The 13006-nt window shown below is 41.8% G+C and overlaps 1 protein-coding gene across 3 annotated transcripts in view; it reads left to right on the forward strand.

Moving 5' to 3' along the window:
* The window catches only part of Slc22a15 (solute carrier family 22 member 15), a 70949-nt gene that overhangs the window by 24051 nt on the left and 33892 nt on the right, over positions 1-13006 (forward strand). The window lies entirely within an intron of this gene.

The raw sequence follows: 13006 nt of genomic DNA on the forward strand, positions 1-13006 counted from the left end.
AGGGAGAATTCTGGGGTAGGGGGTAAAACAAGGATAATATTTATGTTGTGGCTTGAAAATTTAAAAAGAAAGAACATGGGCTCAGAGTAGCTGGCAACTGGCTCAATGTCCCCCAGCCAGTAAATAGAGGAGCCTGGCCACTGATTCCTGAGGCCCTTCGTCTGGGATACAGGACAAGCAGGAAAGGAGGCAGGAGGTAGCCCGCCTATGAGTAGTCCCGTGCTTACCTTCTCTAATGCGACATCACCCAGGATGTTTCTATTAGACTTAGGAGGACCCTGGCTAGCATACAAACCACGCACACCACACACACAAACTCACTCAAGGACTGCAGAAATAGTAACGATTCAGCTCAGTTTTACTGTCAACCCCAACTAAACATAAATATTTCTTGATATAACAGAAAGTAACAAAGGAGCATTAAATAAAACTAACAAGTCTGCTCTTCAGCAGCTTACAGTGCAACCAGAGCCCATCAACCCCAGTGGTGATACTGCTACCCCTGCCTCTCCTTTCGGAAGAGATTCAGGGACACCTAACAAGGAAGGGCCTTCTCTGCTTTACGTTTTATCCCCCAAAGTCCTTCTACATTATTTGGAGGGACAAGTGCTGTGTCCACCCCACATGCTGCCATCTCCACCTTCAAGGTGTGGGTTCTCACACCTTGCTTCTGCCGTGGATGTTGGAGTCCTGTAGGGGCGGTGGCTGCACGTCCTGGTGGCTTGTAGTGACCGATATCAGTGCCTTCCAGGTTTCCTGCCACTGCTACCAAAACCACACGTCAGTGGAGAAAAAGCAACAGGAGGTAGAGTAACAGGGTGACCAAGGATCAGCCCAGGCCCTCAGCACAGCAAGGCAGGGTGGTGCTTCAGTCACTCATGAGCCGGTGCCTCACAGGAACACCGGGCTGTGCACTGAACAGAGTTCATCTTTATTCCAGTGAAGCACAGTTCAGACCTTCTTAGTATTAATTTTGATTGCCTGTCTAGTTTTGCAGTTGCTCCTCCGATCTTGAAAATGAGAAGGTTGAAACAATGTGTGGTATATAAATAATATTATATTTGGTTCTTACTGAAATTAGTTAGTATGAAAATAAAGTTAAAAGCAAGTCCTCTTTGTCTATGACATAAAACTCCTGAAAATAAATACCAAGATAGAGTCTATACAACTCTGTTATTTAGGATGTACTGTTTAAAATACACATTTAAAACTCTTTCCTTGCACCTTATTGGAGTTGAGTCAGGCCTTGCAGAACTTTTTTATGGAAGATTTGGGGAAGGGCAAATAAAAGTAGATGTGATTAACATGACATTTAATGCAAAGCTCCCCTTCTAATATAGGAGTCTTGACTATTCTAAAATGAACTAATAGCCTTTGGGGTGAATTTATGTAGCAAATTGCTGTCTGCAATATTCAAATTATTCCCTGAGCTCTTTCTCACACAGAAAGCACCAAATATCACGGAGACACACAATTATCATGCTTAATTAATGTTTGCAACCAAAAAGTGTAAGGTTGGAATCTTTAATATCATTGTGGATATTGAAGAGCTAAAATTGACTGACTATTGTCTTGAGATTAATGTATTTTCCCCAAGCCATACCCTGGGGTCAAAAGACAGAGCATTAAAACTATTTGAAAAATTCACTGCAATTAATTGCTTTAGGGGCTAATTTTTTAAATGTCTTGCTTCCTTACGCCAGTACTACTGATTATTACGGCCTGCACACTTCACCCATTAAGTAGTAATTCAGAGTGACAACTACATTGAAATGAAGCAAGTTAGTTAATCACCATGAAACTGCTCCCAGAATACCCTGCCCAAACCCTCCCTAATCGCAGGAGGCCTCTGATTACCTGATTTTCTTCTGAAGTGAGATTTTCATAGCTGTAAATAAATAATTTTTATGAGAAAGACAGGAGAGGGGGAGGTCGAAGATGGTTGGAATTGGTATCAGAACTGTTTGGGATTTTTCAAGCAGAGCAGAACCAGCTCTGTGGTGGGGTAGAACCCTTCAAGTCACAGGCGAGGGTGTTGGGAATGTTGCTGTTTGTCACAAGCAGGGGGTCAGGGCTGTGGCAGTTGTCATGTGACTTGGTTTTCTCCGAAGTATGACTGACTCACAAGGAGCTTGATCAATAGACATGTGCCTGGGCTCGTTGGCCCGTTTGGGTGGGCCAGGGGAAGCTCCCTGTTGCCTTCTTTTTCATTGTGATGGGGTGGGCTGTGACCCTATCTCGATCATTTTCTCATCACTGAGACATAGCACCCAACACCCATAATTTAAACCATGAGAAGCAACATGTGTCTCAGACCAGCCCCCAACCTCCTAACAGCAGGCTTAGCCCTGCTTATCCATGGATTAATCCAGTGATGAGTACAGCGCTGTCATACTACAGTCACTTTCCAAAAGCCCTGCCTCTGAGAGATGAGACTCTGAGGGGACATTCCAGGTCCACCCCACAACAGCCTGGAACAGAAGATCTGTCCTTCTTTCAGGGAAGACTGAGCTGGTGTTAGTGAACTAACTACTCAGGGCTCCTGAACAAGTTCACTTTTAAGCAGAATCTCCACAGCCAGGTGAGGAGTGAGGTGCCATTCTGACCTGCTATAGCCCCTATGGATCTCTGGGGGTTCACTGATGATTGTAAATCACCCACAGCACATTTCCTCTTCCTGTGAGATCATATATATTTCTCCTGGTTGAGATACTGGTAGGTGAATTAAAGCCTTTTGGGAGCCAAAGATAAAACCGAAGTGTTCCAAATGTCAGATTGGCTAGAGGAAGAAGGAAAGCCCCCGAACTCCAAACTTCCCTCATACTTCCTTTCACGAGAATGGCACTTGGTGACTCCAGGAAAAGGTGCCCAGTTAGTTATGTGCCTGCATCCCTATTAAACTCACAACTTGATGCTTGAATTAATGACATTGAGACAGTGTGTGAACATGCCCGTAAAACTATAATGTTCACTCCTGTTACATCAATAAATCAGTGTTTAATTTGTTCTGGCAGACACTGCAGCATTAGCACCCAAGACACAAATATTCCCTTAATAGTCCCTTGAGAAGTGCAGAGCATTTCAGGGGATGGAGAAGTGAATACAAGATTCACAAGAAGCAAAAACAGTGAGATATGGCAGATAGGGGAGAAGATCAGCTCTGCTGAGGTGGATCAGGCCAGATTTGAGCTGTGTCATGGAGGGTGAATAGGAGCTCACTGGTATTGTGGTTTGGGTCTGAAATGTAGCTCAAAAGCTTATAGGTTGAAGGCTCGGTCCCCAAAATAGTAGAATTCAGAGGTGGGGTTCTGGGGAGGTGCTTGGATCCTAAGGGTTCTGCCCTCACCAATGGACTAACCCATTGATGGATTCACGATGAGCTACTGGGAGGTGGGGACCAGTTGGGGGAGGTTCATCATTGCAGGCATGCCTTTGAAGGGGATATTTTGTACCTGGCTCCTTTTCCTCTCTCTTTACTTGCTGGCCACCATGAAGCAAGCAGCTTTCCTATGCCACGTGCTCCCACCATTATGCTCTGCCTCACCACAGGCCTAAAATCCTCCAGGATGAATGATCATGGACTGAAAAGTCTGAAACTGTGAGCCAAAATAAACCTTTCTTCCTTTAAATGGATTTTGTTATGGTGACTGAAAATTGACTAACACACAGGAGATGAGGTGGGGTGAGAAGTGGGGAAACAAGGGCAAGTATACGTAAAGAGTAACCAATTCCCAGCACACGTCAGGCTTCCTGGCCAAAGGAGAGTGAAAAGTCTGTTGGGTTTTCATGGGGTAAGCATGCACTCACTTGTATGTCCGCGGAGGGGAGACTCTGCATTATTCATTTGTGAGGAATACAGGGTCAGTCACCTGCCCAGAGCCAAAAGAAGGAGGGCAAGAAAGGGCAAGGCCTACATGGGAGAGGGAAATGAACCATGTGTGTAAAAGTTTAATGTAAACGATTTTTTATTTGCCATGTCCTGCCTCTTCTGTTATAGTAGTTTGCACTTATGGCATGTTTCTAAAATATTATTCCATCAAATGTGTCTTAGGTACTTTTCTCATTACTGGGACAAAATACCCAACACTCACAAGTTAAAGGAGGAAGTGTTTACTTCAGCTTACAGTTTGGAGAGGTTTCAGTCCATAATTGGCTGGCTCCATGGCAAGGTGGCATCACAGAGGAGAAACAGTTCATGGCATGGCAGGCAGAAGACAGCAGCAAGCAGCATCTGCCTTTCCCTTTTATCCCATCCAAGCTACTAGCCTTTCGAGTGGTGCCACCCAGAACTATGCTAAACCAATCAGTGGACTAATTTAGTACCACATGTCCTTAATCCCAGTACTGTATCACACACCTAGATCCAGCTAGCTCCAAAAAACCCCACTATGATAGGCTTTGAGGGGACATCTAGATACAAGTTATAAAAATGCCACCAGAAACTGGAAGAATAAGGCAAAGAATGAGTAATTTAGAGGAAAACTGAAGTAGGAATAAACTTACAGGATAAATAAAGCCAGTACGAAGTTGCTCAGAGTAGAAGATGGATGTGTCTGAATTCTCAGAGTTAGTGTAAGAGAGATCCCGCCTGCTCTTTGGTCTTCCTAATAGACATGCTCACCTGAGGGAACATCTGTAAGAGTCTCTGTGCTCTGGGACAGCAGGGAAAGATAAGGCAGAATAGTACTATTCAGCGCAGGAAGAAAAAGAGAGAAGCCTGAGATTGTGTCATGTAGGTGCACCAGGATGTCAAACAAACAGTAAAGTGAGTCATACAATTACAATTACAAAAATAGAAACTGTATTTGTAGCTAAAACACATGCTGTGGAATGAGATAAAGCTCAAGACAAAAGGCCAGCTAAATATGAAAAATGAACAAAAGTCATTTTGGAAGCTGACTTTAAAATACATTATTCTCAAACAAAACAGAACAAAAAAACAACACACTATCCTCTCCTCCCTCACTCCAGCCTTCTTTGTACTCCTTCCCAAATATGGAGGATGCCATGTGGCCATCACTTCATGTTCGGCATGCAACCTGCCTTCTCTCCCTCTCTCCCTTTCTAGCAACACCTGATTCTGCGACTCTAAGTCACAAGAATCTACCTACTTGTTCCCATTATTACTTCTGAAATTCAGTTGCCTTTTTCCAGGTTCCAGAATGTAGCACATGCTGAGCACTAAAACCTGAAATGTCTTTACCCAGTATATTGTAATTTTTGTGCAAAGGGTGGCCGTGGGGATAGGAGGAGAGTAATAAGTGAAAGTTGGTTAGCTATTAGTTATCTGCTTATAGGAGCCTGGCTATTTGTCATATCATGGATATCTATGTTTTTCATTATTCAGCTACTACTTATTTATTTATTTATTTATTTATTTATTTATTTATTTATTTTATTGGTACTAGGGATTGAACCCTAACCTTTGCTCTGAGCTGCATCCCAGCCCTTTGTATTTTTTTAAAATTTTGAGACAGAGTGTGTCACTAAGTCACTAAGTTGCCCAGGCTGGAGTCAAATTTGAGATCTTCCTGCTTCAGCTTCTCGGAGTGTTGGAATTACCGGGGTGTGCCACCACGCCCAACTTAGTTTGATCTTTAAGATTACATAAATATGGAGTGAATTTCAAAGCAACATTTTAGTTTTTCAGCTGCTACTGAAATTATCATATTTCTGCCCTGTCAAGGAAATGATTGAGTTGGCTTGTGACATTTCCACAAAGCTTAAGGTCTGACCGATTCAAGGGAGATGCTAAAGACATACTCTGACTTCTTTTAAACTCATCTTTCAGCCTCCTTCAGTCTGTCACTCATCCAAGCCATCCTCAGATAGCCACAGGAAATTCCCGTTAGTGCTTGGCTGGACTCAAGTATTGCCTCTGGACATCCATTTCCCTGTCCACCTCGAATCCGATCTCTTCTTGAAGCCCCACTCTGCAGAGCTGGCCTGGGTCACTGGAGGCCTTGGCTAGGCCTTTCCCTGACAGCTTGCCACCTCTGTTTTGTAGCAAGAGTATCTTCTTTTAATTTGCTGCTTTTCTTTATCGGGACAATCATTTATTTTCGGCTTCTAAGTAGAGAGAACACAAAGATTAAGCAAAACAAAAACAAAAACAAAAACAAAACCTCCCAAATGCTTCACTGATATGCAGCCAAGAGTATCTTGTCTCAGTTCTCTTCATTTCTGCTCATCTACCCTTTTTCCTCTTGAAGAGCTGGAAGGCTCTGTAGAGCACCTGGTGCTGTGTTCACACCTGTATTTGCCTTATTTATGTTCCTTTCACCTTCTGTGTTAGAGGCACCTGCTGTTGGTTCTCCCTCCAGTTGTGCCTGGTTTCCTCTCAGGTCTGTTTTGTTTTTTTTTTTACATGAGTGAATGATTGTACAGTCCTTTTAATTCTAGGCCTTTCAAATCCTTTTTGAAAATAGAGTATAATAGATGCTCAACTCATGAACTCAATTCAGTGATTGTAATGAGCATGTGAATAAAAATGCAGATGTTGGTTGTAGATTTAGGTCAACCCAAGACACTGAAGGTATTTGTCTTTATATTTCTCTGGTCCTGTTAATGTACGTGAAAGGTAGATTTTGTCTTTTTTTCAATTCACAAGTGACTTTTCCAATCTGAATTAAATTAGTATAAAAAGAACATTCATTCTATAGCTTTAGAATTTGGCCTGCCATTAATAAAAAATAATGAGTCATCACATTAGTAATCTTAGGCAATAACAGCTTGAATCACAAATGTACAATTGATAAAATCTAAAGTCTCATAAAAAACATATTTCTTGGAAATGTTAGAGTCATGATATTTAAGTTTACTATAGTTTAATTTGTAGTGGCCCGGCAATGTCCTGGTTGGGATTTTACTCTGGCACAAAGTATTGACAAAAGGGGCAAGAAAATGAAACAGCAGTTGAGGCTAGTCTGATGGGTAACCTCTTTCCAAAACTTTACAAATAGGTTTCACCAATACATTGTCTTTAATACCACAGGGATCACTGTGTTGGTAGCTTATCTGAGCTTTAACAAAATAAAACCTTTTGATCACATAGTGGATATGTGTAAAATGTTTAAGTCATCTTTGAAAAATACTTAAAATTGGAAACCAGACATTTAAACCAGAATCTCACACATTGGGAGTTGGAAATTCTGGAAATCTAGTGGTCAGCATATTGTCCTAAATCCTTGATTTGGCATTCCTGCATTGGCTACCTCCAATTCATCTAAATCAGTTAGGGATATCTTCTGGGTTCCAGCTTCACATTTTCTAATTTGCTCTTTTTTAAAGTTCATTTTTTTTTTTTTTTTTTTTTTTGGTACTAGGGATCGAACTCGGGTCCTTCTGCTTTCGAGGCAGGTGGCGGAACCACTGAGCTAAATCCCAGGCCCTAAAGTTCATTTTTCAAGTTGTCTGTCATTCCTGAATTTATTCCAGGAGAAACAGGGAGATGCATTAGCCCTAACTTGAAGAAAGAGTACTATAAATTACTTTAGCTCCTGGAACTGGCAGGCTGAGAATCAGAATTTACCATCCAACTTGATAGCTGTCCAGTTGCTGGAAGGACTGTAGCCTTTTGGATAGGTTTGAGAAGTTCTGCAAATGTGGTCAACAGAATAGTTGCTGTGGAGTGGCCAAATTAGTTATTTCTTATTAATTAAGTACAAAACAGATCAGTGTGAGTTTAAATATCTTGGCCATATAAACAGACTAGCAAAAATCGAGTTGTAGAATAATTAAGGCTAAAGTCATGGGCGAGATTTTAAAAGCATACAAACGCTACGAACATGAAACAGATAAAATCAAGTGTTTGACTTTCAGGATTGTATGAACAAGTATAATTAGGCCTTATTTATTGTCCATTTTAGAAAAAGGGCTATCTCTGTGATAGATGGTATCCTGTCTTTCCTAGGACAATCCGATAACTAATATTGTGAAAAATGTCACCATGGGCATTTCTCATAAGTTGAAAATTCTTCCACTGAATCATTCATATATCCAAAACAAATTTGTTTTGCACAAAACAGAATTTCTATTTCTAATGCCAGAGCTCTTTTCATCTCTTTTGTATAAATTTAAAAACATACCTTTCTTCACAGATTCTTAAATCATGGCTTATTAACACAATTTAATCTTTTTGGTGGTGAGAGCTACACTCAGCGTGCGCAGTTAGGTAACTGGAGGTCTTGTAGAAGTGGGAGAATCTTTTAAGTAGTGGCCCTGGAGGAAATGGGGTAGATGTCTAGGGTGTGGTTATATGAGAGTAAGTGGGATACTTCAAAATCAAGATTTTAGAAGTGATGCTGTTATTGAAGATGCTACAGCCCAGGACAACCAGGCTACTTAAACTGATTTCCTGCAAGAAATATCTAGAGAACTTTAAAAACTATATCAATGCCTAGGACAATGGTGATGAAGCTATGGCACGCATTGCCACAGTGGGCTATGTGCATCACTGAAAGCTCTAAAAGGTTCACCATCACTAGCCTAGGACCTCCCCTAGTGTTCTCAGGAACTTGCACTCCTTCTACTTTTTGAATTCATCATCCCCCTTTTGTGACCCTTTTCACTATGACCCCAGGTAGAGCTCGATGGGCATTCTGAGCAGTGGAAAGGAACCAGCTGACTCTTAAGACAAGTGCTTCTTCTGTCACTGCCCAGAATTTAGAACCTGGCCATCCTTAACTATAAGGGAGATTGAGACATTAAGCGCTCACTCTGCGTGATCATATGCCTACTTGAGTATTTTATTATTGTAAAAGAAGGGAAGACAGGATGTTTCAAAACAAGCTAGCATCTCTGCCAAAGGAAAGTAGAGGGTTACACAGTCTGAGAATATGATCTTCAGATTAGCTGACAATCGGAAGTTTTGTAATCTACTCCAATCCCAGCTTTTCATGTCCATACATGTCAAAGGAGAAGCAGCCTGCACTTGAAAATGACTCAGATTACCAAGTGATTTTCTTAGGGGTCAACCAAGTTTCAATTAGGGAAAGAAGGGGAAAGAAGAAAAGAAAGTTAAATAAAAAAGAAGTTAAATAGAAAAAAATTTAAAGATAGAGGCGATTTTTTAAATGAGTGACAGTTGTTCACTATCCACCATCTTTTTTCATAACCACCATATATAAACACTTCTTTGCAAATACTCTCAGTTGATGACTCTTTCACTCCATAGAACTTTAACTCTCTACTTCCTCCTCACAAAAACCAATAGCTACAAAGCCCAAGTGAGCTTTTGGCATGTGGTGGCCATTATGCAAGATTTCCCTTGAATGTGTCATGTCTGACCGCTAGAGGATTATGTTCTACATCTTCCTCCTTAAACTCTCAACTCCTGCTACGCTTCTCTTGTCTCTAATTGGTGACTTTACTTGGTATATCAATGAAGAATAAAACTGAAGCTTAGGTGTTATCAGGCATCCCTCCACTGCCTGCCTCCCAACCCATACTCTGTCACCCACCTTGTACAAAGGCAGTCTCCCTGCTTCTAATAAAGGCTAAGTTCTCTACTTTTGTGTACCTCAAGCCCATTCCTTCTTGCTCTTTGTGTTGCTGAGCTTTCTGTTGTTGTAACAAAATACCTGAGATTGATGGAAGAATTAACTGCTTTATGGTTTTAGAGGTTTCAGTCCATGCTCATTTGGCCCTGTTGATTTCAAGCCTGTGGTGAAACATTACACCACAGTTGGAGGCATGACAGAGGAAAGATTCTCCCATCTCCTAGTAGTGCCACAAGCTAGGCACCAAGTCTTTAGCATATGGACCCCCGGGGGATATTTAAGTTCCAAGTCATATTACTCCGTCAAGGACTTTTCTCCTGCAAATACATCTTCTTATAGGTTTGTTGTCATCAACATACATGCTCATCCATACACCAGCTCTTGAAAAGCACACCACTGATCTGTGAGCCCATATACCTACTTAGATACTGTCTCATTTCTTAGCTGTCCTTCATAGCAAAAACCTTGGAACCATTTTTGTACACATTTGCTATCTACAGTTCCTCACTTTCCTCCAGTTTGGCATGCTCCAATCTGGCTTCCATTCTCACTCGGTTTTGTGTCTAGATGAACATGTCACATCCCTTTCCTCACCTTACTTGACCTCTACTGCAACATCAAACATACTTGACTGCTCCCTCCTGCCTGGGTCAGGTTTCCTTTCGTGGCTTCTGCCCCTTCCTGTCTTCCTGCTATCTCTGTGGACTCTGCTTATAAGTTTTCTATAATGGTTCTCTTCTTCTCAGCCTCTGAATGTGGAGGTGTTTTGAGCCTCAGTCCTGAGCCTTCTCTGCTGATAGTTTCATAAACCCTTATAACTTCTCCCATGGGCTCAAGACTCGCATCCAAATGCCTGCCTGGCATCCACTTATATGTTTCAGAGGCACTCTCTGTCTGAGCATCTCTAAACAGAACCCTTAATTTCCCATCTTATACCTGACACCCCTTGCCGGTTTCTCTAGCTCCATAAATGTCATAACCAACCACTGAGTGGCTAACGTTTAAAACCCAGGTGATGCTGCCCTTCCGTCCTCCCCTGCCACATTTCCTCTTCAGCGAATCCTGTCAGTTCTGACTTCACAAAACAACAGACCAGCACCGAGGTGCCCCGCACAGTGTTCTCAGACACTTGGGTCCTTCCAGCTTTTTACTTCGCCGTCCCAATTCATGCCACAGTTTGAATGCTTTGCTGCTTTGAAATTTTCTACACAAGATAACTAATCCATCACTTTTAAGCTTTGCCTCCCATAAAGCATCAAGACATGGACAAAATGCATGCAATTTTTTTTTCCCATTCTGTGACAAAGGTAACCTTTAGTCCAACTCCCAGGAGAATCCTCATTTCCATTTGAAACCTCATTAATATAACCTTTCTTGTCCATATTCCTGTCAACATTCTGGTCTTCTGAGCTGCCACCAGACTTCCCCCTTAAGCTCTGCTTAGGGTGTTCTGCATCCTTTCCAGCCTGCTCCTCCAAACTCTTCCAGAGTCCTCTGATAAACCAGCTCGAGGCTTCTCCACATTGTCAGGTATGGCTGTTGTCAGTGGCCCCACTTCTCGCTACTAATTCTCTTTGCTGGTCAGCTTCTGTCATTATAACAAAGTGCTTTAGTTAATTATAAAAATGAAAGGTTGGTTTTTGTCTCACAGTTTTAGAAATTAAAACTCAAGTCTTTAGATCCCTAGTGGGATCCCAGATGGCAGTGATGGGGCACTCAAGGTGAAGCAGACTGCTCATCTCATGGCCAGGATACAAAACAGGGAGTGAACGGGCTGGGGATTTAGCTCAGTGCCACCGTGCCTGCCTCACAAGTACAAGGTCCTGGGTTCAATCCCCGGTACTGCAAAAAAAGGAAAAAGAAAAAAAAACCCAACAACAAAATAGGGAGCAGAAGGGGCCAGGGTTCCACAGAATCCTTCACTCATGTTGCTGCATGAATCAGAACTCCTCCAGTGACCCGCAGCCCTCCCAGAGGTCCCACTGCCTCCCCGTTTCACCTCCTCAGTAACCAAGCTTTTGATGTATCAAGAGACATGAGTCTCTGGGTGACATTGAACATCCCAAGTACAGAGAGGACTAAGAAAATCAGTTAATTAACCTTGTTAAGAGTGGGTGAATTTAGAAATAAGTACAGGATTAGTTGAGGAGGCATCATTTCCCAGTCCCTTAGTATATGTATACATGCTGTCTTGTCAGAATCCTTATCAGTCCAGGCGTACAGGAAACACCAGGGAAGGAGAGAGATCAGAAATGCCTCTTGAGCCATATGGTGGCTCAAAAGGTCAAAAAAGGTCAAAGCCTGGGAAAGGAGAGGTCTGGAAAGGAGAGAAGGGGAACCAAGGAGGGTGCTGTCTTGCAGGCTTATGTTGAGAAGGGGTTCTTCAGACACTGGGCACTGCTGGCTCTAGGGAAGGGGCCAGGGTAGAGGAAAGATGAATGGTCTTGGGGTGCACTTTTATCCTTGTACCAAACACCACTAACACACCACTCGGCAAGGTTTCCAGTATTAGTGCTTGAAGAAATGGGTGATTGCATTTATAAATTGCCCTAAAGTAGAAGATAATAGTTCTCAGGAATTTTTCACTGTGGTAAGTATCTCTGGCCTAAAGATTACCATTTCAGTTACATTTAAATGTGTACTTCAGTGGCATTAAGTGGATCCACGCATTATTTTGCAACCATCACTACTGCCCATCTCCAGGACGTTCTCTTCTTTCTAAATATAAACTCTACTCCCATTAGACAGTGATTCCTGCTTCCCTTCCCACTTCACCCTAGTAAACACTGTTTTACTTTCTGTCTCTATGAAGTTTACTCTTGCAGGTACCTCATATAAGTGGGATCATGAAATCTCTATCTTGTGTCTGGCTTATTTTACTTAGCAATGTCTTTGTTGTAGCATGAATCTGAACTTCAGTCCTTTTCTAGGCTGAGTAATACTCCATTCTATATGAAAAGCACACTTTGTTTAGCCATTCATCCATTGATGGATAGGTACTGGATGCTTGCACCTTGACTGCTACGAGTGATGTTTCTGTGAACATGAGTGTTCTAATACCTTTTCATGCCCCTGTTTTCAATCCTTTGGGATATAAATACACAAGTGGAATTGCTGGATATTTGATTTAATGTGCAATTTTTTTGAGGAATAGACTTAAGGGATTTTCAACATACTAATCTGTTGAACAAAAGGATGGTTCATTTATTGCTTCATATATGCCATAGGATTGATTCACAGGCATCAGAGAAATGGAAAAATATAAGCCACCTTCTTTCAAGAAACACAGGGGCTTAGGGGGAAGGATACTCAACAATTACATAAGTAAGTAGCTCTTACATCCCGTGTGCACTTGTGTAATAAGATATGTGGAGAATTCTATGGGAATAGGACTATGTAATAACAATGGTTTCTGGTGTTTCTGATTATCCAGGCTCTTCAGATATTTAAGTGGAGAAGTTACTACATCCAAGTATTTGTGGTACATTCTTCTGGCTGTACCTTTG

Source organism: Heterocephalus glaber, unplaced genomic scaffold, assembly GCF_053883595.1.
Source record: "Heterocephalus glaber isolate CG9 unplaced genomic scaffold, H.glaber_assembly_v1.0 deba00001442, whole genome shotgun sequence".
NCBI classification, from domain to species: domain Eukaryota; kingdom Metazoa; phylum Chordata; class Mammalia; order Rodentia; family Bathyergidae; genus Heterocephalus; species Heterocephalus glaber.